Below are 27429 nucleotides of genomic sequence, written 5' to 3'. Positions count from 1 at the left end.
TGGCTAGACCCCAGACCCTATACCTTCCCAGGCTCTGGTACAGAAAACTGAGTATTCTAAATTCAAACTTGGTTTTCCAGGTTGATATAAATATATATTTGGAGGGAGGAGGAGAGGACATATTTAATTTGCATTTGTTATATTGATTTCTCACTCTTGCCTATGTAGCCATATGGCATATGTATATGGGCCTTCATGTGCACTCTTGCCCCACCCTGCAAATGTTAGGAGAGGGCATGAGCAAAGGGCAGAGACAGAGCGTGACTTTGGTTTGTTGTGTTGACCACAGTGAGCTTGGCCTTTGACTAGCCTTCTCCCTTGAGGGTAGGATGATATTTGTGTGATGGTATTGCTTTCAACTTGAATATCTCTCACATGTCTTCTCAGCTCAAGAGTCAGCCATGGCTCCTCTCCTTTACGGGAAGAGCCCTGAAGATCTGTGGAACATTCTGGGTTAGGTCTGCTGTCTTAAACCTACCTTCTACAACTGTCCTTTTTGCCTCCATGGGCCTTCTGTGTGCTAGTAAAAACTTCACTACTTCTCCCTACCCTCCTCTACCACACACACACACACACGGGTGAGCATGTTCCTTGCTCTCAGTTTACTCACAACACCTTCTTTCACAAATACCGTTCCTCTTGTTCTTCACCCATTCAAATCCTGCTGCTGCTGCTGCTGCTGCTACTAAGTTGCTTCAGTTGTGTCCGACTCTGTGCAACCCCATAGATGGCAGCCTACCAGGTTCCCCCATTCCTGGGATTCTCCAGGCAAGAACACTGGAGTGGGTTGCCATTTCCTTCTCCAATTCATGAAAGGGAAAAGTGAAAGTGAAGTCGCGTCCAACTCTTCGTGACCCCATGGACTGCAGCCTACCAGGCTCCTCCGTCCGTGGGATTCTCCAGGCAAGAGTACTGGAGTGGGGTACCATTGCCTTCTCTGATTCAAATCCTACCCATTTTTAAAGATCTAGTGTAAGTTGAACTTCTTAAACTTTGTTTATCCATTAATTCCTTCATTGAATGACTCATCAGTAAAACTCTGGCATTTCTACAAGCTCTTCAAAGCTTCTTAGTTATAGATTTTGTATCTGAGGCTGCATGGCCTATTTCTCATGAGTGGGAACTCTCTGTTTGGTCACTTTCACATTCCACTCATTGGTCAGCAGAGGATAATGATAAAGAGTTGATATGCGGCAAAGATCTGTCGATTAAGTAATAAGCAGATTGATGGAGCAATCAGTTGGTTAGCCACAAACCTCCCTCCCACATAAAGGAATCTGCAAAGAGCTTGGATAGTCTGGCTTCCATTCTCTCCTTGCCATTTTTTATCATTCCACTAGTTTATTTCTATTCCATTATGTATCTATCATGCTGGGATTTATTTCAACCTTTTTAAACATATTGATATTTTGACTTGAAGTCTTAATGAGAATGATTTCTTTATTACAAATTTGAGTTTTTATTTGCAATTTATAACAAATTACTCTCATAGACAAGCGTATGTTGAAATAAATAGGCTCAGTAATTTATTATTTCTTATTATTTCCACATGACTTTGGCTTATATTTCTAACAGAATCCCTATTTCTATCTTTTTTTTTCTTTTAGAAAATATGTTATATAAGAACAGTTGTTCTTGAAAGGGTGACCCCTGGACCAGTACCATCAACATCACCTTGATCTACTATTTGAGTAAGCCCTTCAGGTGATTTTTATGTATGCTAAAGTTTGAGAACCACTTTATTAGTTGACCCCTTCATGGATCACTTCCTTGTCATGCTAAAGGGATTTACGTAACTCAGTGAAGCTATGGGCCATGCCTGGTAGGGCCACCCAACATGGATGGGTCGCAGTGGAGAGTTCTGACAAAATGTGGTCCAGTGGAGGAGGAAATGGATATCCAATATTCTTCCCATGAGAACCCCAAGAACTGTATAAAAAGGCAAAAAGATATCACACTGAAAAAGGAGCTCCCTCCACCCCCAGGTCAGAAGGTGTCCAGTATGCCACAGAGGAAGAGTGGAGGAAAATTACTAGTAACTCCAGAAACAATGAAGTGGCCAGGCCAAAGTGGAAACAACACTCAGCTGTGGATATATCTGGTGATGAAAGTAAAATCCAGTGCTGTAAAGAATTGCTGTAAAAGAATTTGCATAGGATCCTGGAATGTCAGGTCCATAAATCAAGGTAAATTGGACTTGGTCAATTTACTCTTGCAGGAGATGGCAAGAGTAAACATCAACATCTTAGGAATCAATGAACTAAAGGTGAATTTAATTCAGATGATCATTATATATACTACTGTGGGCAAGAATCCCTTAGAAGAAATGGATACCACTCTAATGGCAGAAAGCAAAGAGGAACTAAATAGCCTCTTGACAAGGGGGAAAGAAGAAAGTGAAAAAGCTGGCTTAAAACTCAATATTAAAAAACTAAAATCATGGCATCTGGTCCCATCACATCATGGCTAATAGAGGGGGAAAAGTTGGAAGCAATGACATATTTCCTCTTTGTGGGCTCTAAAATTGCTGCAGATGGTGACTGCAGCCATGAAATTAGAAGACGATTGCTTCTTGGAAGGAAGCTATGACAAACCTAGGCAGTGTATTGCAAAGCAGAGACATCACTTTGCTGACCAAGTCTGTCGAGTCAAAGCTATGGCTTTTCCAGTAGTCATGTACAGATATGAGAGCTGGACCGTAAAGAAGGCAGAATGCTAAAGAACTGATGCATTCAAAATGTGGTGCTGGAGAAGACTTTTGAGAATCCCTTGAACAGCAGGGAGATCGAACCAGCTGATCTTAAAGGAAATCAATCCTGAATACTCATTGGAAGGACTGATGCTAAACCTGAAGCTCCAATATTTTGGCCACTTGATGTGAACAGCCAACTCACTGGAAAAAACCCTGATGCTGGGAAGGATTGAAGGCAGAAGGAAAAGAGGGTGACAAAGGATGAGATGGCTGAATGGCATCACCAATTCAGTGGGCAAGAACTTGGCAAACTCTGAGAGATGGTGAGGGATAGGGAGGCCTAATGTGCTGCAGTCTATGGGGTCGCAAAGAGTTGGACACAACTTGGCGACTGAACAACTATTAGTTGAAAAAAAAAACACTGAGCTGGCAGTGGAGACTCTGAATTTTGGCTCTGCCTCTTTTATTAAAAGCCTGTGTGACTCACTCTAAGTCTTAATTTCCTCATGCCAGCTTTGCTGTCTGTCTTAGTGTCTTTGGGGATAAAGATAGCCTATTCTCATTTTAGTTTTTTGTACTGGCAACGTGGTGAAAATAACAATGATATTTACTTCACAGGATTTTTAAAGATCAAATAGTTCATTGCATGCACACTCTTGCAGGATTCTTTCTAAAATCCCCAGAATTCTCAAGGGAACCCAGATTCTCAATATTCTACACTGGATTGCACAATCAAGGAACCTTGGTTTCTACCATATGTAGGTGTTACAGCCCATTGGGGAGTGCACACTCACTTGGCTGTATAGTGTATTTGAGGTGTTGGAATAAATGGTACATATGTTGGACAATAAGCTTAGAAGAGGAAGGAGCTTCTGAAAGTTGGCATGGTCACACAGAATGCTGCATATAAAATGTGGGTTTTGAGTTGGGTCTTAAAGATAAGCTGTGGAGAGACAGATAGTGGAGAAGGGCACTTTTGATTAGTCTGGTGCATGAATGCCAGGATTAAATATACAAACTAAAATGGGGGATGGAGATAGGGCCATCTACCAGTGATTGGAGCAATGTTGAGGGATGTTGTGAAAAAAAGTTTGAAAAGGATTTTGGGGCCAAGGGTCTTGATGATGGGAAAGGAATCTGGAAACTCTGAGTGAGAAAACTGGCAGAATAGGTCACTGGTCATATTTTAGATTTTTCTAGGATCAGTGGGATATTTGGTTGGTGATATGTTGGGGACATCTTATCACATACTTTCAGGGAAGAAGACAGAGTCTGAGGACTGAACCCTTGAAGCTTGTCTTGGGAACTGCCTTGGCTAGCTCCATGGAATTGGCCTAGATACACATGTTAATTAATTCCCAATAGTTTTAAAGACTAGCCTAACCACAGTTTCAGATACCCCAGAGGAAAGGGAGCAAGTTCATCACAGCAGTGGTTCTCAATCTTGGCTACATAGTGGAATAACATGGGGGCTTTAAAAAAATCCATATCCAGACCATATACCAGGGGAGTTCCCTGATAGCCTATTGGTCTTGATTCTGGGTTTTCATTGCCTTGGTCTGGTTGGGGAACTGAGATCCCATAAGCCATGTGGCACAGCCAAAAAACAGCATGTGGATTCTACCCCAGAGATTTTGAGTTAACTTGTCCCGCTTGGGCCCATGCACTGTTATCTTTTAAAAGCTCCCCAAGTCGTTCTATTACAGATAGTATTCAATCAACCCAACAATTTGTGATATATTCTGCTCAACAAGGAAGTGTTTCTGTTGTTTCAGACATCAGTCGTCTCTGAGTTTTGGTGGCTTTTCAAATAATGAAGCAGATTGCCATGGTCTTGGCAGGCTGAGGAGTGTGGCAGATATGAGTGATCTTGGCGGGCATATTAAAAAATATGGACCCAGGAAAGAAAACAGAAGGTGCAGTGGAGCAGTGGAGAGGACTGCTGGTATAGGCATAGTGGTATAGGCATCTGACGACCTCCGCATAATGCCCAACAAGGAGTCAGAGGCTACAGATCAGAACCGTAATTGTAAAAGTGTTGTCTAATTTCTCAGACTTCATATCTCTCACGTTTACTTGTTTGTCCTCCTCTCTGTAGTCCCGTAGAAACTACCAGTAAATCTTTGGAATTGAAAATGGATGGCAAGCCTGTTTTTAGGACTTGTAAGGAAAAATGGGAGACTTTGTGACATAACATCTTGAAGGAAGGAACCTCCAGCCCAGGCCTGGATATTGACAACTGTTAAAAGAAAAAAGAACAGGGCTGCCAGGAAGAAAGCCAGCTGGGAACAGAAGTCTCTTGTGGCTTCCTTGTGTTTAAAAGTGCAACATACTCAATTCTCAGCACACAGAATTTATTAAGTAAATGACTGTCAAGTTGATAGGTGTTCTAGTCCTGGCTTCTATTCCTTCTGGATTGTCTATCCTTGAGCATGATTTTCGTTCATGGAGCTCTGCTTCCTCCTCTGTAAAGAGGGGGTAGATCATATCCTAATATCCAGTCTTCAGGGCAAATGAACTAACGAACTTCAAGGAGTTTAGGGTTGGAGCTTAAGGTGCTGTGTCTTTTTTTAAAATTTAAATTTATTTATTTTAATTAGAGGCTAATTACTTTACAATATTGTATTGGTTTTGCCATACATCAACATGAATCCTCCACGGGTGTACACGTGTTCCCCATCCTGAACTCCCCTCCCCCTTCCCTTCCCTTACCATCCCTCTGGGTCATCCCAGTGCACCAACCCCAAGCATCCTGTATCCTGCATCGAACCTAGACTGGAGATTCATTTCTTATATGATATTATACATGTTTCAATGCCATTCTCCCAAATCATCCCACCCTCTCCTCTCCCTCTCCCACAGAGTCCAAAAGACTGTTCTATACATCTGTGTCTCTTTTGCTGTCTCGCGTATAGGGTTATCGTTACCATCTTTCTAAATTCCATATATATGCGTTAGTATACTGTATTGGTGTTTTTCTTTCTGGCTTACTTCACTCTGTATAATCGGCTCCAGTTTTATCCACCTCATTAGAACTGATTCAAATGTATTCTTTTTAATGGCCTAGTAATACTCCATTGTGTGTATATACCCAAGCTTTCTTATCCATTCATCTGCTGATGGACATCTAGGTTGCTTCCATGTCCTGGCTGTTGTAAACAGTGCTGCGATGAACATTGGGGTACACGTGTCTCTTTCAATTCTGGCTTCCTTGGTGTGTATGCCCAGCAGTGGGATTGCTGGGTCATAAAGCAGTTCTATTTCCAGTTTTTAAAGGAATCTCCACACTGTTCTCCATAGTGGCTGTACTAGTTTGCATTCCCACCAACAGTGTAAGAGGATTCCCTTTTCTCCACACCCTCTCCAGCATTTATTGCTTGTAGACTTTTGGATAGCAGCCATTCTGACTGGCGTGAAATGGTACCTCATTGTGGTTTTGATTTGCATTTCTCTGATAATGAGTGATGTTGAACATCTTTTCATGTGTTTGTTAGCCATCTATATGTCTTCTTTAGAGAAATGTCTATTTAGTTCTTTGGCCCATTTTTTGATTGGGTCGTTTGTTTTTCTGGAATTGAGCTTCAGGAGTTGCTTGTATATTTTTGATATTAGTTGTTTGTCAGTTGCTGTGTCTTTAATGACACCATTTCCCCAAAGTCTAAAATTTTAGCTTAAAATGTCATATACAAAGTGCCTTCATTCATTCATCGAAATTTTATTGAGCACCTACTCTATGCATGGCACTTAGGACTCAGCAAAGAGCAACAACAATAAAAAGACCCTGGTCTCCTGTTGTTTCTACTCTAGTGGAGAGACACATGATAAACTCCTTAATTTATCTGTGTTTATTTAATATAGAAACAAGGAAACATTATTATCTGAGGTCACACAGTGCTCTAGGAGACCCAGGCCCCTAGTCTTCCATGGAATACACCAAAGGTTTCAGGAGAGTCTCATGAGGATCCAATAAAATGATGTAGTCACACTGTTTGCAGACTTCAACACTATGTAAATATGGCTATTTTTTTAAAGTGTTTATTTACTTATTTGGATGTGCCGGGTCTTAGTTGCAGCAGGCAAACTCTTTGGCCTGGCATGTGCGATCTAGTTCATTAACCAGGGAATGAACTCAGAAGGATGATTACTTTTTACAAGAATTTTATAATTCCAAGTTACTAATGTACTGTGTGCTAGAAAACAGCAGATTCAGTGTTTGAAAGGTATGAATCCTCTTAACTGCTCTCTTAATCTCCTGTGACTGTCAGACCCCAGTATTTGGGGACATGTAGGCATGAGTGGGGCTTCCTTGATGGCTCTATTAAAATATCTGCCTGCCAGTGCAGGAGATGCAGGTTCGATCCCTGGGTCAGGAAGATCTGGAAAAGGACGTGGCAACCCACTCTAGTATTCTTGGGCAGAAGAGCCTGGCATGCAGACTATAGTCCATGGGGTCACAAAAGAATCAGATGTGACTTGGCAAGTAAGCACCTGCAACAACAGGGTATGGGGCTGAGAGTAGGAAGTGGCCCAGGTCATCTGGTTTGGGAGATGAGAGGAAGAACCTCTGCCGTGGTGCTTTAGGGTCCACTATTTAGGTTAAGGGCTAACTACATATTCCAAGAAAAGCTTCATTTCAAGATGAGGGCGAAGTGAGAGTCTGGGGAGATTGCAGATGGGGTTTTCAAGAACATGTAAGATGTCATGGAATTTTCGAGCCAAAAGGCAGCCCAGAGTGATTAAGTGACAAGTTCAAGATCATACAGCCAACAGAGGTGTTGCTGGGACAAGAGCAGAGTGCCGAGCTCTATGTAGACTTCCTCTCTATTAAAAGGTGCTAACCACATACGAGCCTAGATCAATTGCTCACCAGCTGGTTCCCCTCAATGGCACACACTTGCTATATGCTGAAAAGTATTTTGTTCCTGCGTATCTGGAACAAATTGATAGAGTTCCAATTCTTTCTTCATTCTTGATACCACTATGATTTAGCACAGAAAGAAAGATGAGAAAGAATCCAATAGTGTTGCAGTTTTAAAGGCCAATGCATGGCTTTTAGTCCAACTCTCTTGATTAAGGGTAGAGGTGGGGGGGCTTCAAACTGAAGCCTGAGGAAGGCACATGAAGCTCAAGGTCACACAGCTGGTCAGCTGGTGGCTGGGCTGGGAACCCAGGGTTCCTGACTGCCTCTCCCGGGCTCTTTCTCCCACTGTCACTGAGAGCGGATAAGTGCATTGGAGCAGTACTCTTGGCAGACGTTATTTAATGAGCCAAATTATTTTACCATAATGGCATGAGCATTTCACAGTAAATCAGGTCTATTGTCATTACCACATACCTAATTACCCACATTTAGCCAGCCAAGGTAAACTTTCCTCTTGAAATCCCTATTTCATAAAATATTGATTTCCCAGATATATTGCAATGTGGCTAACACTGACCAGGGATGAGATATGAAGTCTGGAATAAATATACTTTGAGTTGCTTTTTAGAGCTTTTGATTCCTAAATCTTGAATTTGATTTTGTAAGGAAGAAGCTCACAGTGACTTCTGAAGGAATGGGGAAGTATAAAATTAGTGTATTAATCATGCAGAGTAGAGCAGAGGTTGGTTCAAGGCTCAGAGGTGATGTTTATTTCAAACTGAGAGGCATTTGAGAGCATTTGCTGGCTGCTGGCAAGGAACAAGTGGAGAGGGAGGTATGAATGCAGGAGAAGAGAAGGCGGATCATTGAGAGTAGGGCCCTTGACCACTGGGGGGTGAACTGGAGAGGGACAGGAGAGGGACAGGAGAGGGACAGGAGGCAAGAGTGAGTGAAGGTAGAAGACTGAAGGCATGTGTTGAGAGACAGTCGGAATGGGGACAGGGGGTCATGAGGGATGCATTTGAGGCCTGATGCCCTCCTGACTAATGAAATGTTGGAAGTGCATTTAGGCTAGAATAAGTGCCTAAGTTTTATGGGAACTGGGGGAGATGAACATTTCTTCCCACTCTCATCAACCTAATTAAAATCCTACTCAAACTCCTGGAAGTGCCTCAGACCATGCCAAATTAGGATACTTCGTCCTTCACTGCATTTGGCACTCACCACCGTTTCTGTAACATTTAGAATATGACCATGCCCAGCCCTTTATTACTCTCCTCTCATCCAAGACCTCCACTTCATGTGCCTCTGTACCAGTCAGGATAGGTCCTCAAATCTCTGGGGATTCAAACAACCAGGCTTGTTTCTTGCTCATGTTAAATGTCTGATGTGGTCTATGGGGGGTGAGTGGGTGGGCTCTGCTTAACATTGTTCTTCAGAGACTCAGGGTCTTGAAGGAGCTGACTTCTTGAAGTAGCTGGTCCTCATGCCAAAGATGAGAGTGTTTTTGACATCGTGCCTCAGCGGCTAGATGTTCTGGCTTGGAAGTGAAGTGACATTTTTGCTCACAACTCAGTGGCTGGAGCTCTACCCTCCACAGTGAGCACGAAGTATAATCCTACACCGTGATGGGACAGGACCATGAATATTTAACCAGCAGTTCTAACAGCCACCCTATTCCTCCAGCCACATAGCATGCTCTCTGAAGGCAAGGCCATGCTGGGCTCCTGACGTATGGGGCAGCCACAGCGCCAGGCACGAGACAGTGGTATGCCAGCTGCACCCACAGAACTCACCGCCCACACGGTCCCACAGCCACAGGCCACGAAATGCAGAAGACAGACGCATTAGGAATGGGTGGGGCAAGGCCCTGTTGGGAGTGCGGATGTAAGGGAAGGAACCTGGGGATGTGAGGAAAAAGCAGTAAGACAGAGAAAAGAGGCTGCCTGCAATGACGGCAGTATCAATGGTGCTTTGTGAGAGGTCTAGTCACCACTGCCTTTCAGGAGCAGGAGCCAGGCATTGCTTGAGGGTCTGACTGAGGGGATAAGAACAGCTGCTCAGCTGTGGTAATGGAGCATCAAGATACTGGAAGGACCAGTCTGGGTCAAGCCCTGTGATTTTGAGGGGCAGGTTCTGAGGAAACAGCTGCCCTTCTGCACATCCTCACTTTTCTCTCCTAAAGACCCTGGCATGTGTTTGTTATTCATGAATTATTTACACTTGCCTAGTTTATTTATTTATTTTTTATTATTAACATTTTTTAAAAACAGATCTCCCCTTGAAGTAACTGGCCACTTTGACTTTGAACCCAGCAACTCTCCAATGAAATGACTGGCAAAGGTGGAGGCCCAGAAGGTGGGCAGCTTGCTCAGGGCAGGGCAGCGGAAGCCCAGGGGTCCCGCCTCCCCGCATGCCCTGCGTCTGTACAATTGCCCAGCTAAACCCCAGACAGCTCAGCTTTTTTAAAAATAGAGTGGAAATCAGCTCAAGTTTCTGGATGTAAGGGACACTCTGACCCCTTCCCAAGTTTTCAGGCATCCTAGGTTTTGAATAAAACAGAGAAGCTGCCCTCTGCTCAAGGAAAACCCCTCAAAACCAGCAGAGAGATCTGGGTGCTCCAGCCAGCTTGCTTTCTGTCAGTCAGGGTCCCTTTAAGATGCAAGAACTTGGAGGTAGGGAGGTCAAATGCAGGCCAGTGGAAATTTCCACACTCTGTGTGTCCCGGCCAGCTTCTCTGTCTATCTCTGCTGGGAAGGGTGGGCCCTGTTCCCACAGGCCTGAGATTTATGACTTCAGTCTGGGAGGGGGCGTTGGTCTTTACTTCTTGGCGTGAACAATGGTAAACAGAGTTATGAAGAAAGTTTGGAACTGGTATCCTTCAGCCTGTGTCAGGCTTATTCTCTGGTTCTTTCTCTCCTTGTGAGCTGTGTACACACACACACACACACACACACACACACACACACACACACACACACAATGCACATATGCCAGCTGTAAAATGAGATAGAGCGATAGTGTAGCTGGCCTCAGATCTTGTCAAATATTCACCCCAAACTAATCACCAGACTTCCATCGACCACCAAAGGCTGCAGCTTTACTGTCACTAGAAAATACCTTGAAAGTACACACACACACACACACACACACACACACACATTCTGAAAACCTTTCACCTTGCTCCTTTGCCCTCTCCAGGACCTCTCATAAGCCTGACCTGTGCAAAGCTGGAGGTATTCTCAGCCTGCCTAGTCCTGCAGTTATCTGATGATGGAGATACAATCTCCTGTCCCTGAGATTTTTCCTTTAATACGGTGGAATATTATGATGCAAAAGCTACAAGTATTGAAGGTTCATGTGGAGATTAAACAAGAGTTAGAAGTCAGTACCTGACTGGCTGGAGCCTTAATTGTTGGGGCAGGGACAGTCACGGGAAGGACCTCTGGCCAGGTCAGGGAGGCAGTGAGGTGGACCTGTGTTGTGTGTGCGAGAAAGATGACAGCAGAGAGAAGGCTGCCATCAGATTTCTATTTAGACAGTTTTTATACAGTCTCAGGTTTTACAAGATTTGGTCAAGGGTGTGAGCTTACAAGAGCTCTATCCCACTCTTATCCATGATAGGTAGTAGATCATAGTGGTTAAGACACAGGCTCTGAAAGCAGGCTCTCTGAATTGCAGTCTTGGCCTGCTACTTCTGCCTATGTGGCCTGGGCAGATGTCTTCATTCTCTGAGCCTCAGTTTCCTTGCCTATGAAATGGGCATGGTGAGAGAATTGTCATTATAGAACTGAGACAGCTGAATGCCTAGCACAGGGCTGGCAATCTGAAGTTACTATTAGTTCCTCATTTTCAACCTGAACTGATACTGGAGTTATTCCACATTCTCATTCCTCACCTGAAACCATACATAAACCACCTAGAGTTCTTCCTTCGGAGACAGAAATGACCCCCATCTCCTTTGTTTCCTTAAGGAAGCGGCGCACAAGCACCACTACTCTGCCCCTGAAGCAGAAGGCGCATCCCCTGCACTGACCTCCCCGCCTGCACCCAGCGTCTGTGGCTTTGAATGGAGACAGAGTAAGAGGGCAGAGCAGCCGTGACCCGCACAGAAGGCAGGAGGTCAGCAGACTCGCCTGCATCTTTCCGTGGGGGGAAGGCTGCTCTCCGTGGAGAAGCAGGTCAGGGTACGCTGGTCCAGTCCTGGAGCAGGGCCAGGCTGGTGTGTGGTGTGGAGGGAAGTACCTTGGATGTGGTTTTTAAAGGCCTGAAGTGGCTCTATGTCCTATCTCTGACCAACTGTGGAGGCAGGGCCCGGCTGTCTCACCTTCCTGGGCCTCAGGGCCCCCCCATGTGACAGACGCTGGTCCACCACCACACCAGGCCGATCTCCCTGCAGACTTCACGCTTGTCCCTTACCATCCTCCCTGCACGTGCTCTACATGGGCACACGACATGAGCCCAAGCATACAGGATCACAGAGGCACATGGTACACACACGCACGGTACACACACACACACACACACGCACGGTACACACACACACGGTACACACACACACACGGTACACACACACACGGTACACACTCACGGTACACACACACACACGGTACACACACACACGGTACACACACACGCACGGTACACACACACACGGTACACACACACGCACGGTACACACACACACGGTACACACACACGCACGGTACACACACACACACGGTACACACACACATGCACGGTACACACACGCACGGTACACACACACGGTACACACACACGCACGGTACACACGCACGGTACACACACACGCACGGTACACACACACGCACGGTACACACACACACGGTACACACACACGCACGGCACACACACACATGCACGGTACACACACACGCACGGTACACACACGCACGGTACACACGCACGGTACACACACACGCACGGTACACACACACGCACGGTACACACACACGCACGGTACACACGCACGGTACACACACGCACGGTACACACACACGCACGGTACACACACACGCACGGTACACACACACACGGTACACACACACACGGTACACACACACGCACGGTACACACACACACACACGCACGGTACACACACACGCACGGTACACACACACGCACGGTACACACACGCACGGTACACACACGCACGGTACACACATACACACGGTACACACACACACGGTACACACACACGCACGGTACACACACACGCACGGTACACACACACGTACACTCCTCTTCGGCGTCTGACTCATGCTTAGGTTAAGTTTCACCTCCTGCCTTCCTGGGCTCCCACCACACCCACGCCCTGACCACTTGCTGGTCTGCCTCTCAGTGAGAGCCCTGCACAAAGTCCCCTAAGTCTCCTTGTCCTGTCTGGGTTGTGTGAAGTCCTGTGCTGTTTTTACATCCCCAGATGCATGGTTAATTCAAGGTCCTCTCCCCAGATCTGCCATGGTGTGCAGAAGTAAATTTCTGTGGGGCTAATAGCGCTTAAACTTCTAGCCCTCCATCAGCACAGTGTTCACATGGTCATACATGTTCATAGAGCTGACTGGAATCTGTTAATATCACTGTTTCTTTCACCTCTGACTTGCCCCTGTCATACGGTACTATCCTCATTTTGGTGGCATCAGAGTGGCCCCTTTGGACATTAGCTAAGGGACAGCTGACTTGGGGGTGTGTTGGTTTGGGTTTACTGGGACATATTTACATGGTGTCTAGTCGATTTTCTTGTAAGTCACATGTTGCTAGCTGTCACCATCAGGAGAAGGCTTCCAGGAACACCCTGCTGGACTGTGCAGCAGGCTCTGCGGGGCCACAAAGGGGCACCCGAGTGAGTGTGCCCTAGGGTGCCAGGTCCTAGCAGTGCATGGGGAATAGGTCAGTGTGATTCGTGCAAAGCCCGAAGCTGGTGGGTGGGGGCTCCTCCAGTCGTCAGGTCTGGGAGCAGAGGATTCTCTTCCCATCACCGCCTCCTCAGAATGAAAGCTCTCTTTTGTCAGGATTATATTCAATCATGCAAAGTAATACAATCATAAATGCACTACTCATTTTGTTTCTTTTTGATGGGAATTACTGACATGGAATTTATCAGACTCCTCATGTTTAAATGCCTTGCTGATTTGACAGGAAATACTGACATTGACGGAGATAACATAAAACTCATTATGCGCCACTACAATGAGGACATCGATGACAATCTGGTTAGTAAGTTTCATAAATTCACAGAATATTTTAGATTTGTTGCTAAAAAAGAGAAGTTGAAATGCCCTGAAATCTCATAGCTCATGTATGAAAGACACTTGACAGCGGTTTCCCCAAAGTTGATAACCATTCTAGAAATTCACATGGCATTACCAGTGACAAATTGTGAGATGGAAAGAAACCTTTTTAAACTGTGAATAATAAAATACAAAATTGGATCAACTCGTTAGAGGAGAGATTGAATTACCTTTGTATTCCCTCTATAAAAATGAGATGGAAAAATGATGCTCATTTAAAGAGATGATCAAACAGTTTGTCGCTAAAAAAAATGTAGCAAGAAATATATTACGGATGAGGGTCGGCTCTTTTAGATTTTGTGATGCCTGTAGAATTTGTCAGCTTTTACAAGTTTTTAATTTGTTGTGATGGCCTTTCTCCTTATAAATATAATTTCAGTTTTAAGCAGAATTGGTATTTGGAATTTTAAATTCTTTTTCCTCAAGCAGTTCCCCAAATTGTAAGCGCTGCTGGCCCCACCTCGCTGGGTCTGTCCTGTGTCCCCCTCAGCCCTGGCTAGGAGCTGCCTCTCGCAGCTGCTGCTAGGCCAGTGGCTGCCAGCAGGAGGTCTGGATGTGAGGCAGAGTCTGGGTGGCTCTGACCAGGGCACCCACTGAGAGCCAGCGGGGAACCTGAGCCTGGCTGACATCACACATCCTTGGAGACCACCTAACTCTGATTCTAAAAGGGGCAAAAGTGGTGTCATGCCGTCTGTGAGGGCCCAAACCTTTCCAACAGTCTCGTCAGGGCCTGCCTGGGCCCTGCCAGCCCCCCCTGCATTTCCTTTTAATAAAATTTAATGTTTTCATTTTCAAAGACCTAGAAAATCCAAACACTTTTTAAAAGCCCCAAGGAACTATAAAAATTAATAGCACAGGGATAATTTCTTTTTCAGTGGCGACTCAATTAAACCTGCCAAAGTCAGACAGTGTGATTTAAACGCACCACTTGCAGAGGGACCCGCGCGGAGCAGGCAAACATGGAATGAAACAATAATATTTACCAATTACCCTTTTGGATGTTTCCCACCCGGCCCCTTCCCTCCGGGGAGAATTTTTTCCTTCCCTCCCTCCTCTCGAGGGCCCAGAGGTCAGCATCCCTAATTGTTTTCTCCTTGAATGGTCACATTGCTATCAACAAGTGACTGAACTTCTTCCCTGCTCAGGGTAATGGAAAAATACCACCCGGGCTGGCTGCCCAGGGCAACAGGCCACGTGGACTCCATCTCGCTTGTGGGCCTGAGTTCAGCGCTGAAAATGAAAGAACGGCTCCCCGCTCATCTCCACCAGGCGCTCCAGCCAGACCAGACATCTCACATTCCACACTTAGTCCTGCCCCAGGGCACTTGCTCTGACAGTTCCCTTGCCAGGAATGCCCTCTCCTGTTCATGAGCACTTTACCCCTGAGAACTTCCATCTGATATTTTCTTTGAGGCCCTGATCAAGTTCGTTTAAGAAAGTCTTCCTGAGAAAATCCATATCTATGTAGATTTTCCCCTTAATCTCACTGCCTTCAGTTCCTCTGTATTGAGTCAAGTGCACATTCTCTCTTAATTGTATATGGGCTGTCTGGGCCCATCCTAGAGTTTTTAACACACAGGCTCTAACAGGCTTATCCCTGCTTCCAGACTGTAGGCCCCTCCAAGGCAGGAACTCGTCTGCATGCATCCTTTGTGTTACGCGTTGTATTTAGTTTGGTGTTTTTTGTGGGACAGAGGCTTCATAATCACATTTGGGCTGGAATAGTCTCAGCGTTTTCTCTACAAGAGAATAATGAACTGTGTGCCTCTGGAAATAGGATTTCAATGCAGCCTTGTTTGAATAGAAAAAATGAAAAATGTAATAATAAATAATAGAAAAGTCTAAGCAAAATATTCATTAATGGAGTATGGGTAAGAATATGGAATATGATGACATGCTCAAGAGCAGTTAATGAAAATGGAGTTGAATGATCAATATGTATAGACTCCCAGAACAGAAATGTTGAGTGAAACAGGCAAGCTGTAAGACAATATGTTGGTTAAGATATAACTTATATAGATTCAATGCCACATAAACCAATATTACATAGCATTTTATGGATCCATGTGAATATATCCATGTGTGAACATAGCAATGAGAAAGAAATACATACAAATCTTGCCATTGCTTGCCTCTGAAGAGGGAGAGGAGAGAATGGGGAATGAGATCCCAGACTCTTTAATTCCTTCTAGGTAATTTTTCTTCTCATGATGATAATCTGAAGCAAATAAGAAAATGTTAACACTTGCTAATTTGGCTTGGTGAGTACACGACTGTCTGTGAGGTAGAGACTGGAACGATGTTCCTTCCGTGGGCTGCTCTTCATCCCCACCCAGCCCTGGACCCTGTTTCCCAGCCTCCTCGGCAGTGAGTTATAGCCACATGACCTCTGTCTGGCCCAGGCTTGTGGGCTGCGGCGACAGACACCACTTCTTGTCCTGGCCCCTGGAACACCTGGGCTGGGTCAGCAGCAAACCGGCCATTGACTTTGCTGTGATCTCCCTAGGGGCCTTCCCCAAACCCTGCTAGGCTGCAGGGAACAAGAGGAGGGAGGGAAGACGATCACTGAGCCAGTCTGGGGTCTTTTGCAGCTTGCAAGAGGAGTGTAACCTCTGATTGCTGGCTGGGCTTCCACACAGGTGCTCTACCCTTTGTTTCATCTTGCCTGGCCTCTTCACTGTCCCCCAAATGCACTTCATTCATTCCTGCCCTGCCCTGCATCCAGATGTCCCCTACAGCACTCTGAACCTTAAATGCCTTCTGCCTGGCCCGGGCCCTGCTTGTGATTCATGTGTCCCCTTCCCTTGCCCGTCTGGTCCCCAGAACTCCTAGCCGCACTGCCTGTTTGGCTTTGACTGCAAACTGCCCTGTGCTGTTGCTTCTGTCTTAGTGACCGGAAGGATGCCTCATCTTTGTATAGCTCTGTCAGGGAAGGACTTCGGTGGACTGGATCTGAGCTGAGCAAGGAGACGAGAATCCCAGAGCCTCATCTGGTGTCTTCTGCAAGTCTCATGGGCCCATGTCGCGTTGTTCAGAATTTCCAGGGTTGGTGTAAAAGAGTTCCTTCCCTGAGAGGGGTAGGGACAAGCAGGACTTGAGGAAGAGAGAGCAAAGCATGCAGCGGGGCCAGGACTCTGAACCTGGAGGCTGAGGTTCACTCATGTTTCAGAGAAGATCAAGGCTACCTCTAGCCCGGGTTTCCTAACACTGGCTCCTCTGCGGGGACCTTGGATCAGATCCCATAGAATGGAAGGGTGTTGTTTCACAGGCAGCCAGGAAGGTGAGGAGACACCTGCATCGTAGTCCTCAGCCAGTCCTAGGAGAGGAGAAGGTCCAGGAGGGAGCAAGGGAGCCTGTGTCTGGGAAGGAGAGGCAACTGGGGTAAGCCCTGAGGTTTACCGGGAAAGGCGGGTGGGGTAGGGGAGCCCAGGCTAGAGAGGAGGTCCAGGTAAAGGGCACGAGGTCTTCGTCTGTGGGGTGGCAATGGCAAGTCAGTTTTTTTTTTTTTTTTAACTACCTTTTATTTTTTCGGACAAAGCATTTAACTTTCCTGAGTCTCAGAATCCTTACTTTTAGAAAAAGGATGACATGACTCTGCTGACTGCTGAGATGTAAACAAGTAAAATATGTGAAAGTGTTTATCAACCCCAAGTGCCATACAAATAAGTGCCATCAGTGTGGCAACATGACAGATGCCAGACCAACACGGGCCAGTCTGAATGGACAGGCAAATGACAAGTGAGTGGGTGAACTGACAGGGGCATGGCTCACAGGTGGTCCAGAGACCCAGGGTGTGGACATGTGGGCAGAGGCAGTACCTAGGCACCCATGGCTCAAACACCCCCATCAGAGCCCAGGATTGAGGACACGGGAAACAGAGCAGCCCCTCAGATGTTAGTAATCTGATCAAATGGCACACAGAGCACCAAAATCACTTGTTTGGGAGACATGAGAAAACATATAGCTAACTTGGGAAGACCCTGAATCAAATCTGGGATGGAAATACTTGGAGGAGAACGTAAGGTCCACACATGTTTATACCATAGAGCTTTGTCTTTGTGGGATGCCCAACTTCCTACTTCCCTGGGAAATTAAATCTGAACATCCTGATCGGACCCTGGAGCCTTCCACAAACTAGCCAGAAGATCTTTCTGGTGTTCCTCCCACTTTGGCTGGCTTGCACAGACCTCCTCTCTGCTGAGTGGAGCTAAGCACACCAACCCAGTTTAACATGCTGTCTAATTTCTCTCTAGCCTGCTCTGTCTCATCATCAGCGCCCCCACCCCCACCCCCACCCCTGCATCCCATCTTCTTCTCCTGTACTTTTTGCTCTGCATCACTTTCCCATTCCTAACCTTTGGAATGCTCACTGCCTTCACCTCCACCTGACTCAGCAGTCCTTGTCTAGCATTGTGGCTGAGTATCTCACCTTTTCTTTTACATTGTCTGTTCTCTGAAGGCATTGATTATTTTGGTTTAATTTCATGCCTTTTAATCTACCTAGTACAGTGCTGGGCATATAGAGAAACCAAAAAGATTTGATGACTGGTTGGGAAGATAGAATCCTTAGTGACCAAATAATCCCATGTCCCTTGGTGTCTATGACCAAATGGGCACTTGTCAGGAATTAGGATTTTTATTCTCTCCAAGGCGCAAGCATGAACAGGCGACCATTATCTGGCTTCAGCTCCCACCTCCATATCCCTGCTAGACCCATTACTGGTCCCTACATAACACGTGTGACCCTGCTGTGGGAATACTGCCACTGTGGTTGGTTCTCTACTCCTCACCTCCTCAATTTCTAAGCACCTTCTGCTCCAAAGAAACAAGCTCACGGCCCAAGGTGGTCGCCCAGAGGCTGACTTCTTTAGCATCGTTCTTTTCTCATTTCCACCTTCTCTGTGTTGTGTCTGATACTGGAGTTCCTGCAATTCCACTGACGTGGGGTGGGGTAAACCAGATTCACAGATTAATACCATCCGAGGAAGTCGCTGGAAAGGACAGTAAGAGATGGGGCAGAAAGGTAGAATGTGGGCCAGGCGTGAGAATTGTCCACATTGACAAAGTAGCCATACCTGAAGTGTTTCTGGCCCACCACCTTGTGCTGGGCCAGGGACAGTCAGATTGGTTTATGCCTGCGTCACTCTTGGAAATAGCCACATCCTCAGATACAAGGTGAATATACTCTTTTACAGCTGACTAAGGGTTATAGGGAGGGCATCCTCATGGGTCCATAGCCATGTGGGTCTAGGGATGGTCTCATCTATATGTCTTTTCTGCTTTGGGAGTGTGAATAGTCACTCAGTCATGTCTGACTCTCTGTGACTCCATAGACTGTAGCCTATCAGGCTTCTCCATCCATGGGATTTTCCAGGCAAGAGTACTGGAGTGGGTTGTTGCCATTTCCTTCTCCAGGGGATCTTCCTGACCCAGGGATTGAACCCAGGTCTCCCGCATTGCAGGCAGACGTTTTACCCTCTGAGCCACCAGGGAAGCCCTAGAATAGTTTCTAGGCAAGAGTAATTCAGTGATCAAGAAACGATGCCTAGGCTCCTGGTGCTTCAAAGAGAGGAAGCTCACCAGACAAAACAGGCCAAAGTAGGAGAGGAAGCCACACTGAGGGGATGCTTACCCACAGACCTCAGGGCCAATACATGGAGCCTCTGACATGTCTTATGGAGGCAAGAACTTCTCATCACTATAATTCAAGCCCATAGAAGCTGGGAATTGAAGCCTTGCAAGAAGCTGTGTTGGGAACATTTTGGTGGGAAGACAGGAGAGTGTGAGTCAAACCCAGCTGCTCCAGGTTATTTCCAAATACCTGTTCCTTAGGAAGTTCAGGTGTGCATAGCTTTAGTACTGGAACCAACGGCATGAGAGGGCTGGCAGGAACGTAGATGCAAACTCAGATGTGTAAACAGGGCTCAGCAGCTTGCCGGACTGTGCACCTCCTTTTTAAGAGACACTGGCACAGGGAGCATCCAGGTCGGGGTGGCAGGAGCTATTAGGGAAGGGAAATGGGAGGCACGGGTATATGATGGCAGAGGGTGAGAGGGGTGGAGGGCACAGCATGTCTGACATGTCACGGATGTGATGTGACGTGATACCGTCACATATGTGATGAACTGTCATCTAGGTGAGGGGCTCACCTTTTGTGGGTAGTACTTCCGCTAGGGCAGAACTAGGAGTTTAGAGGATGTGGGTTTTTCAGCAGGAGCTGAACTCCAGAGAAAGCGCTGCTTGCACCAGGAACGCCTGCTCTTTTCGGAGCACTCACTATGCACGGGGCCTGATGCTATATTTCTTATAGCAGAAAACTGGCTGCCCTCAGGTCTGCAGCCAGACATTATTTGGGGGCTTATTTGGAACATATGGGGAATGATTTCTTTGATACAAGTATTTTAAAGAATTCTCATATGCATAAAATTTTTATACTTAATATTGGCAAAAAGCATGTAGGAATGCATGCTTTGAGGAATGCAAAAGTGACACAAACATCACCCTCTCTGGGTGCTAAATGTGAGTGGTTGACTCAAGCAAAAATAACTGCCTATGACGTGTGCATTCATCTCATTCTGATTGTGGCCACACTCAGTGTGCATATAAGCTCACATGTAAATAAATATAAGTTGTATTGCATAAATTAGAGAAGGAAATGGCACCCTACTCCAATATTCTTCCTGGGAGAATCCCATGGACAGAGGAGCCTGGTGGTCTACAGTCCACAGAGTCACAAAGAATGGGACACAACTGAAGCACCTTAGCATGCATGCGTTGCATAAATAGAAATATAAAATTCCAAATAGCGAGAAAACAACATATATTATCTCATTTAACCCCCACATTAATCCCATGAAGGAGGTACTGTTATCTTCATTTTACAGGAAAGGAAACCAAGACATAAAAAGATTAAGTAAATTGGCCAAGGTCACTTTGCTGGTAGATGGCTGAGGTAGCACTTGAGCTGTGGTTGCTGGAGGCATCTGATCAGGAGGTGTAGGGTGACTGTAGGGACAATAAGGGGAATTTCCGACTTAGGGGTAGAGATGAATAGGTTTTCTTTCACCTCTCCAGGTCTATAGTCTGGCCTCTGGGGTTTTTAGGCAAACACTGAAATAGATGCTTCGGGCCATGCACTTCCACATGCCTGCACAACGCCAAAGATGCAGCATTGAGCAGGCAGGGAAACAGGCACCAAGATCAGGAAGGCTAAGTTTGTTTATATCTCCCTGACTCCCTGTTTTCTCTGCAATATGTCCTACTTTAGTTCCTGGGAACCTGAGCGGCTGATCTGTCTTAATGAAGGAACATGCAACAGCCCAGTGGAGAAGATGGGAGTTGGGGGCCTCAAATCCCCCTCCTCAGAGTTTCTCAGCCTTTTTTGATCCCCAGTAAAATAAATCCCCCTCCTTCTCTGGAAGATCTAGAGATGCTCTGATTTCTGGTGGGATGGTAAGTGCCCATTTTGAATTCTAAGGTCAGTTTATGAATCCTCACCAGCCAGGAAGATTCAGTTGAGCTTTTATTCCTGTAGATTATATTAAAGAAGTCTCTTGTATTAGGAGCAGACTCTTCAGTTTTCCAAAAATAAAACTATATTTTACAGTTGAGTGTTTTTTTTCTCAACCACAAATGCTACCTTCTTCCCTCCCCATAGGATTTGTTGTACCGCTTGGAAAGACCTTTTGTCCTCTCCTCCTGCCCTCATATGGAAAATCACTGGTCTAGGGTAACCCTTATAGCTGAAGGTCATAGTCACAAAATTTTGTGGTCATGGTCACAAATGTCTTATCCATTTGTTCAGTTATAGTCAACATTTATTGAGCAACTACTATGTGCCTGAGATCTGAAAGGCATAAAGTACACCTGCATTTTCAAATCCGTCTCAGGAAAGGGGACCCCTTGACCAAAGGACTGAATGTTTAGTGGTAGAATTTGGTTCTGGTGGAATTTTCCAGATGCCACTAAGATCTCACACCATAGGCAAATGTCTGCTCAATCAATGCAGAAGGGGCCAGTCCTGTGTGGATACCCAGCTTAGAAGTTGAAAAAAATGAGGAGGACTAGAGACTGCACCCTAAACTCACAGTACCTCCCTGCCTCCCCTTTCTTGTCAACACCCTCTTCTCCTTGGATTTGGTCTTCTACCCTGCCTACTGTGTTCTTTGTTGTCTTTTCATCCTCACCACGTTGGGGAGAAGGTTGCCCCCTCCCCCTATTTCCTCCGATCACCCCCACCCCATCCTTCCCAGCACAAGGTTCCATTCTTCATTAATGCTGTTTTAAAGCTAGCACGGAGCTGTTTTCCAGATGTGGCCATGCGCAGACAGTAATTGTGCGCTGTGATCCCTTCCAGCTGCTCCCATCGCTTGCCAATACACCGCCCCACCCCCACCTTGCAGCCCCAGGAGTCCAAGTTTGGGGGCTGCAAATTAGGGCAAACATTGTAAAATGATCATGTGCTACACACGGCCTTCCTCACAAGAGTTATGGACTTTATAACGGAGCTAATTGGCATTAGGTCTTGCCTGAAAGGTCAACAGAGTGGCAGAGAAACAGGATCTTTGTAAATTGATCCACTGGTCCCTGCCTCCATTCCCCCCCCCCCCAACTCCTTTCCCGTTTTGAAATATGGCCTACCTGCCCTGTGGAATTGCTGACTCTTGTAAATTACTGCTTTGACTGTACAGGACTGTGACACATTGTTTCACATCACGTGGAAGTCAGTGGGGATGTTGAAGGGGTGCATAATTATACCCTGCAAATTCTTCTGCCAAACCGCAAGCTTCAGCTTTCATGCACCTTGGTGAAGCAGGCTATTGTAACGCTCTTGACCTTCAAATCAAGCATAATTTATCCAAAGGTAGAGTACAGGCTTTGGATGGATTATTTATTTATTTATTGCTCCAAATACTTGAGTTCCTTCTGAATGATCACGCCTTTCTGTTCTCAGATTGGAACACTCGCATTTTTTCATCTCACACATTCTTATTAAGCATGTTAGAGGCATAGTTCAAGGCTGACTTTAGGAGGGAAAACTTATCTTTCTGGAATCAGAGATATCACATCTTTATCTACAGATTGTGTGGATCTTTCTGGCTATGGCTTCAGAATGTCTGCCCACCCCTCTCTGGTACTCATGTTTCGTGAATAAGCATTGAAAGTCTCTGTTAAAACATATATAGTATCTGGGAAGAATGACCAATTTACCTTGTGGTTCTTACCCCTCCCCCTTCTTTTTCTTAGTAAAGGACTATTTAGAAGTGAATGGAAGCTGACCTCAAATTGTACACACTCATGTATATATTGCCTACAATTTTGGCCTCTTTTTCGTTCTTTTGAATTCCAACTGTGGATCAATTCCAAGCGATGAATTCCTGCTCAGTTATCATCATTGACATTGCCACCTTGGCCCCATGAGCCTGTTGGAGCCTTTCAGCAGTGAGGCCTGAGGAAGCAGACCTTAGGTGGGCCAACACAATGGGAGAGGTGAGGGGGTGAAGTTTCTGTGCCCTATTTTGGGGCCATAATGGTGGTGGGGGAGGAGGTCTGAAATCACCTACTCATTGAACAGTCTGCAGACTAATAAACAATGCAACTTGCAGGCACCTCTATAGGGCTCTTTCAAAATGTATGTAAATGCTGCTGCAATATGAACATTCATTTGGAAATGTGGGCACCATTTGCCCAATCAGCAGACATCTCCGCCTCCAGGTTGCTGCTCAGGAGTCAACCCTCATGCAGTCGCCTCCCCTTGCACTGCAGCTAACAGAGCTCCCGCCGCCGCCAGCACTCCTGAGCCCTCTTCCCAGTTGTACTTTTCCTACAGCATCCAGCGCCTCCTGACTTCACATTTATTTGTGTTTGACCGTATCTCCCCATCAGAATGGACTTCCTGAGTGGTGGTAGTGGGAAAGAACCCACCTGCCAATGCAAGAGGCGTAGAGATGTGGGTTGGATCCCTGGGTCAGGAAAATCTCCTGGGGGAGGGCATGGCAACCCACTCCAGTATCCTTGCCTGGAGAAGTCCATGGGCAGAGGATCCTGGCGGGCTATCGTGCATAGGATTGCAAAGAATCAGACATGAATGAAGCGGCTTAGCACGCACGTACCGCATCAGAATACCAGCTCCTAGAAAATAGGACTTTTGTGTGGGGTGTCTGCTGCTGAATCTGTAGTGTGTGAGGGACAAGCTGTGTATACTCAGGGGATATGTCCACTCTGAGTGAGGGCCCAGCTCCAGGACAGTGGGGGACTAAGAAAGGAAGGGAAAGGAACCGTGCATATACAGGGAGGAGGGAGCCTGGGAAAGCCCACCCTGTTTGGTCCCCTTCTGCAGTAAAGGCACGGGGAGTCACTCATGGTCTGTAGCACAGAGAGGCTGCCCGTGTCTCCCGTCTGGCAGACTCACCGAGTGTGCTAGAGTCCATTTCACTCTCCTCTGCCTGCTGTATCTTTCAAGCCCAAGCAAGGGCTGAGCTACTGATGCAGGCCATATATGGATGAAAGCCTGCTACTGGGATCCCAGTATGGGTCATGGATCTGCCACTAACGAATTATTTCACTTTTCTGGGCCTTTTAATATACAAGATGAAAGAATTTGTCTAGAAGAATTTCAACATCTGTTTGATTTTATTGTGAAAAGGGCTGTGAGATGCAAATTAGCTCCAAGCCCTTCTAAGAATTCTCGGCGGTGATATTGCACTGTCAAGGGCCCTTGAGAAAAATCCCAAATCTGTGACTGTGCCCCACTTTCCCCACCTGTTGAAGACCCTCCTTTGTGCACAGGCCACATGAGGGGCTGCTTCCCCTGCAGAACCTGACTGGGAACCTCAGCCTCTAGCCCCTCAAGGGTCCTTGACTCCCGCGTGGGAGAGCTCTAGCGCTGCCCATCTTGACTCAGCCTCAGGGGGCGGCCAACTGACAAGGCACGTTACCTTCACTTACCCGATGGCCTCCACTGTCCCCAGTATCCTGTCTAGCTGCCTTTTAGGGGCAGAAGGCATGGCCACCTGTTGGTGGTTGACCCTGACCGTGGGAGAATCAGGGAGAGAGGCATTGTCTAGCGTTGTCTTGGGGAGAGAAGGAAGAAATGAGATTGACAAGGGGCAGAGGGTGTCACATGAGCTCTCTTGAGGGCATTCAGCCCACTTGGACGTGACACAAGGCTGCTGGGAGCAAGAGAAGGGAAGATCTGGATCTCATGGTTGATGAGAACGAGCTGGACACAGAGCCTGGCTGTTCAGGAGTTGGCGTGGTGGACATAACCTTCACGCCAGAACCCCCGCCTCCTTCCTCCCATCACACATCAACACAAAGAGCCTTTCTAGTCTCTTTCTGAACACAGAAAGCAGCAGTATCCTTTGTTAATATTTGTTTATCTTGTCCTCTATGCTGTGGCATGTGAAGAAAGGCACATTCTCATTTTTCTTGGGCTAGAATTGGGCCCTGAGGCCCAGTCCAGTCCATAGACCAGACCCTAAGCCAGATCCCATCACTTGCTTCTTCTTGGGGCTGGTCCTGACTCTGGAGTCCCTTGAATCCACTGGAGAGACCTTCCTGTTGTATTGGTCACTGAGAGTCTTTGCTGCCTATGAACCCATGGCCTTGCCCTCCTCATCCTCCCACTGTTACAAGTGGGGAGGCCAACACAGATGGAGCACAAGTAAAGAATTCCTTTCTAGAACTCAGTTTCCCCTGATGTCACAGTATGTCCCCAGCCTCTCTGTTATGCTGTGACTTGTGTCCTTCTCTGGCTAATGTGCCCCTAGCACACTGCCCAGCCAAATCCGTATTGTCCAGGAAACCATGGCACACATCATGAATGACTGTGGTCCCTAATCATCAGGACTTATTACATAGGGCAGAAGGGACTGTCCCCGTTTAAGGTCAGAGCTCTCCTTGCTGTCTCCTGCCTGTACCTTCTGGACCTTGGAACAGAGACCAGCTAGTCAGGAACTTCTGTTAACCACTCCTGTTCTACATGAGTCCTCTGAAGTTTAATCTCCTGGGGGCTGTAGACCCATGCCCATCCTGGTTTTTACCCTCTTGTCCCTGGCACTGGATCCCTGAACACCCGCTTCATCATGCTCTGGTGGCCTGGCTGACTCCTGTGGTCAGCTCTTTCCTGTAGCCTATACAGCAGATGTGACAAAAAAAAAAAAAAATCTGTGTTCCTACAGGTAGAAGTCACATGAACAAAGTGAGCTTCCACCTAGGGCTCCTGTTCTAACTCTAGGGTGAAATGCAGATGACAGTAAATGTGGGGAAATCCAGCCTGCCCCAGGAAAGCCAGGCTGGCAAACTCCACAGCCATCAGACACCCAGAGATATCAACTTTCTAAGTCACCACCCTGCCCTCCTCTGGGGCCACCTTCCCCACAACGGGCACACTCACCACTGTACCCTTCAGACAGTTTCTGCTTCCTGATGTCTTCATCACACCTAACTCTCAAGTTGACTCATCTCCCTTCCCACTTTCTCAACATAGGGGAAGAAATGCCAGAGTACTTTCATCAGGCTGGGCTAATGTTGAGGGTCAGCCCTGGCAGTCTGGGAGCAAGAAGCCTCCCCGAATCGTCTGGGGGTTAGTGCTCCAGCACAGGTAGGTCTCGTCTTGTTGGGAAACTCTAAGCCTTGGACTCCGTCTGCTGTGACTCTGAACTTTTCCTGAAGAGGTTTTCACAAGTTCAGGAAAGTCCTGGGTATTGGGAGGTTGAATTATTTTTACTCATGTGCAGCTGAAATAGCCATCTGCCATCTCGCCACCCAATTCCCCACTGTGTTTAAAATCCATCTGGAGTTTTAGTTTTTTTCTTTAATTCTTCATGTGAGAAAAAGAAATTAATGTTTTCATGTGAATAGAGGTTTCAAATCTTTGTCTTTTCTGCCTGCAGTGAAATCTGTCCTATGGTAGAGGATAGATTTAGAACTATGCATTGCTTATTTTGAGCCATATTGATAAATTATCAGTTCACAGCTCACAGTTGTCCCTTATTCTAGGACTGCCTATCTATCTTCCTTATCTAAATAGAATCCAAAACCCAGCTCATGTCACCTCTTCCATGGAGCTTTCCCGATTACTCTAGCTTGCACTCTTCTGATGACTCCTTGGCAGAACTGGGCAGCTCCTTAGCAACAGTCCTTCATTTTCTTCTTTTGATACAGCTGTGTTGTCTTTGTACCTCTCATCTTGGTGACAACTGGGCTTTGCCTCATGTTGATTTTACAGCAGTCATAGAACCCACCCTGGAAGCCCCCTCAATAAAGTCTTAAGATGTCCCATAATTCCTTTTCTTCCTTCAGGGCTCCTCAGATCCTACCTTGAACAGATCAGATTTTCACCACACTCAGACTCCTACGTCAGTTAGCTGAGTTCAGTATGGTGCAAATGTCCTTTCTGCTTTGCCAAAAGTCTTCATGAGCACTAGAGTGTGGAGGTAACATCTCACAGCCCATCACCTACATAATGACCAGCTCAGGGGAGCTGCTCAGTAAATGATTTTAGTTTAAATTAAGATGGTGATGATGATGGAAACATTCAATTAATAAACATCTGCTAGGAT

At 46.3% G+C, this 27429-nt stretch overlaps 1 protein-coding gene and 1 long non-coding RNA gene across 4 annotated transcripts in view; one reads left to right on the top strand and one right to left on the bottom strand.

The window, feature by feature from the left end:
- The window catches only part of LOC105610529 (uncharacterized), a 31374-nt gene extending 9905 nt beyond the window's left edge, over positions 1-21469 (top strand). Inside the window, exons 3-7 of the long non-coding RNA XR_009598159.1 lie at positions 388-972; positions 1608-1691; positions 11528-11675; positions 13713-13786; positions 21132-21469. This is a non-coding gene — a long non-coding RNA (uncharacterized LOC105610529). The remainder of the gene's footprint in view (positions 1-387; positions 973-1607; positions 1692-11527; positions 11676-13712; positions 13787-21131) is intronic.
- Positions 1-27429, bottom strand: part of SLC14A2 (solute carrier family 14 member 2) — a 495406-nt gene that overhangs the window by 116587 nt on the left and 351390 nt on the right. The window lies entirely within an intron of this gene.

This window comes from Ovis aries, chromosome 23, assembly GCF_016772045.2.
Source record: "Ovis aries strain OAR_USU_Benz2616 breed Rambouillet chromosome 23, ARS-UI_Ramb_v3.0, whole genome shotgun sequence".
NCBI lineage: Eukaryota > Metazoa > Chordata > Mammalia > Artiodactyla > Bovidae > Ovis > Ovis aries.
The sequence above is the reverse complement of the archived record's forward strand: the minus strand, read 5'-3'. Positions and strand labels throughout refer to the sequence as shown.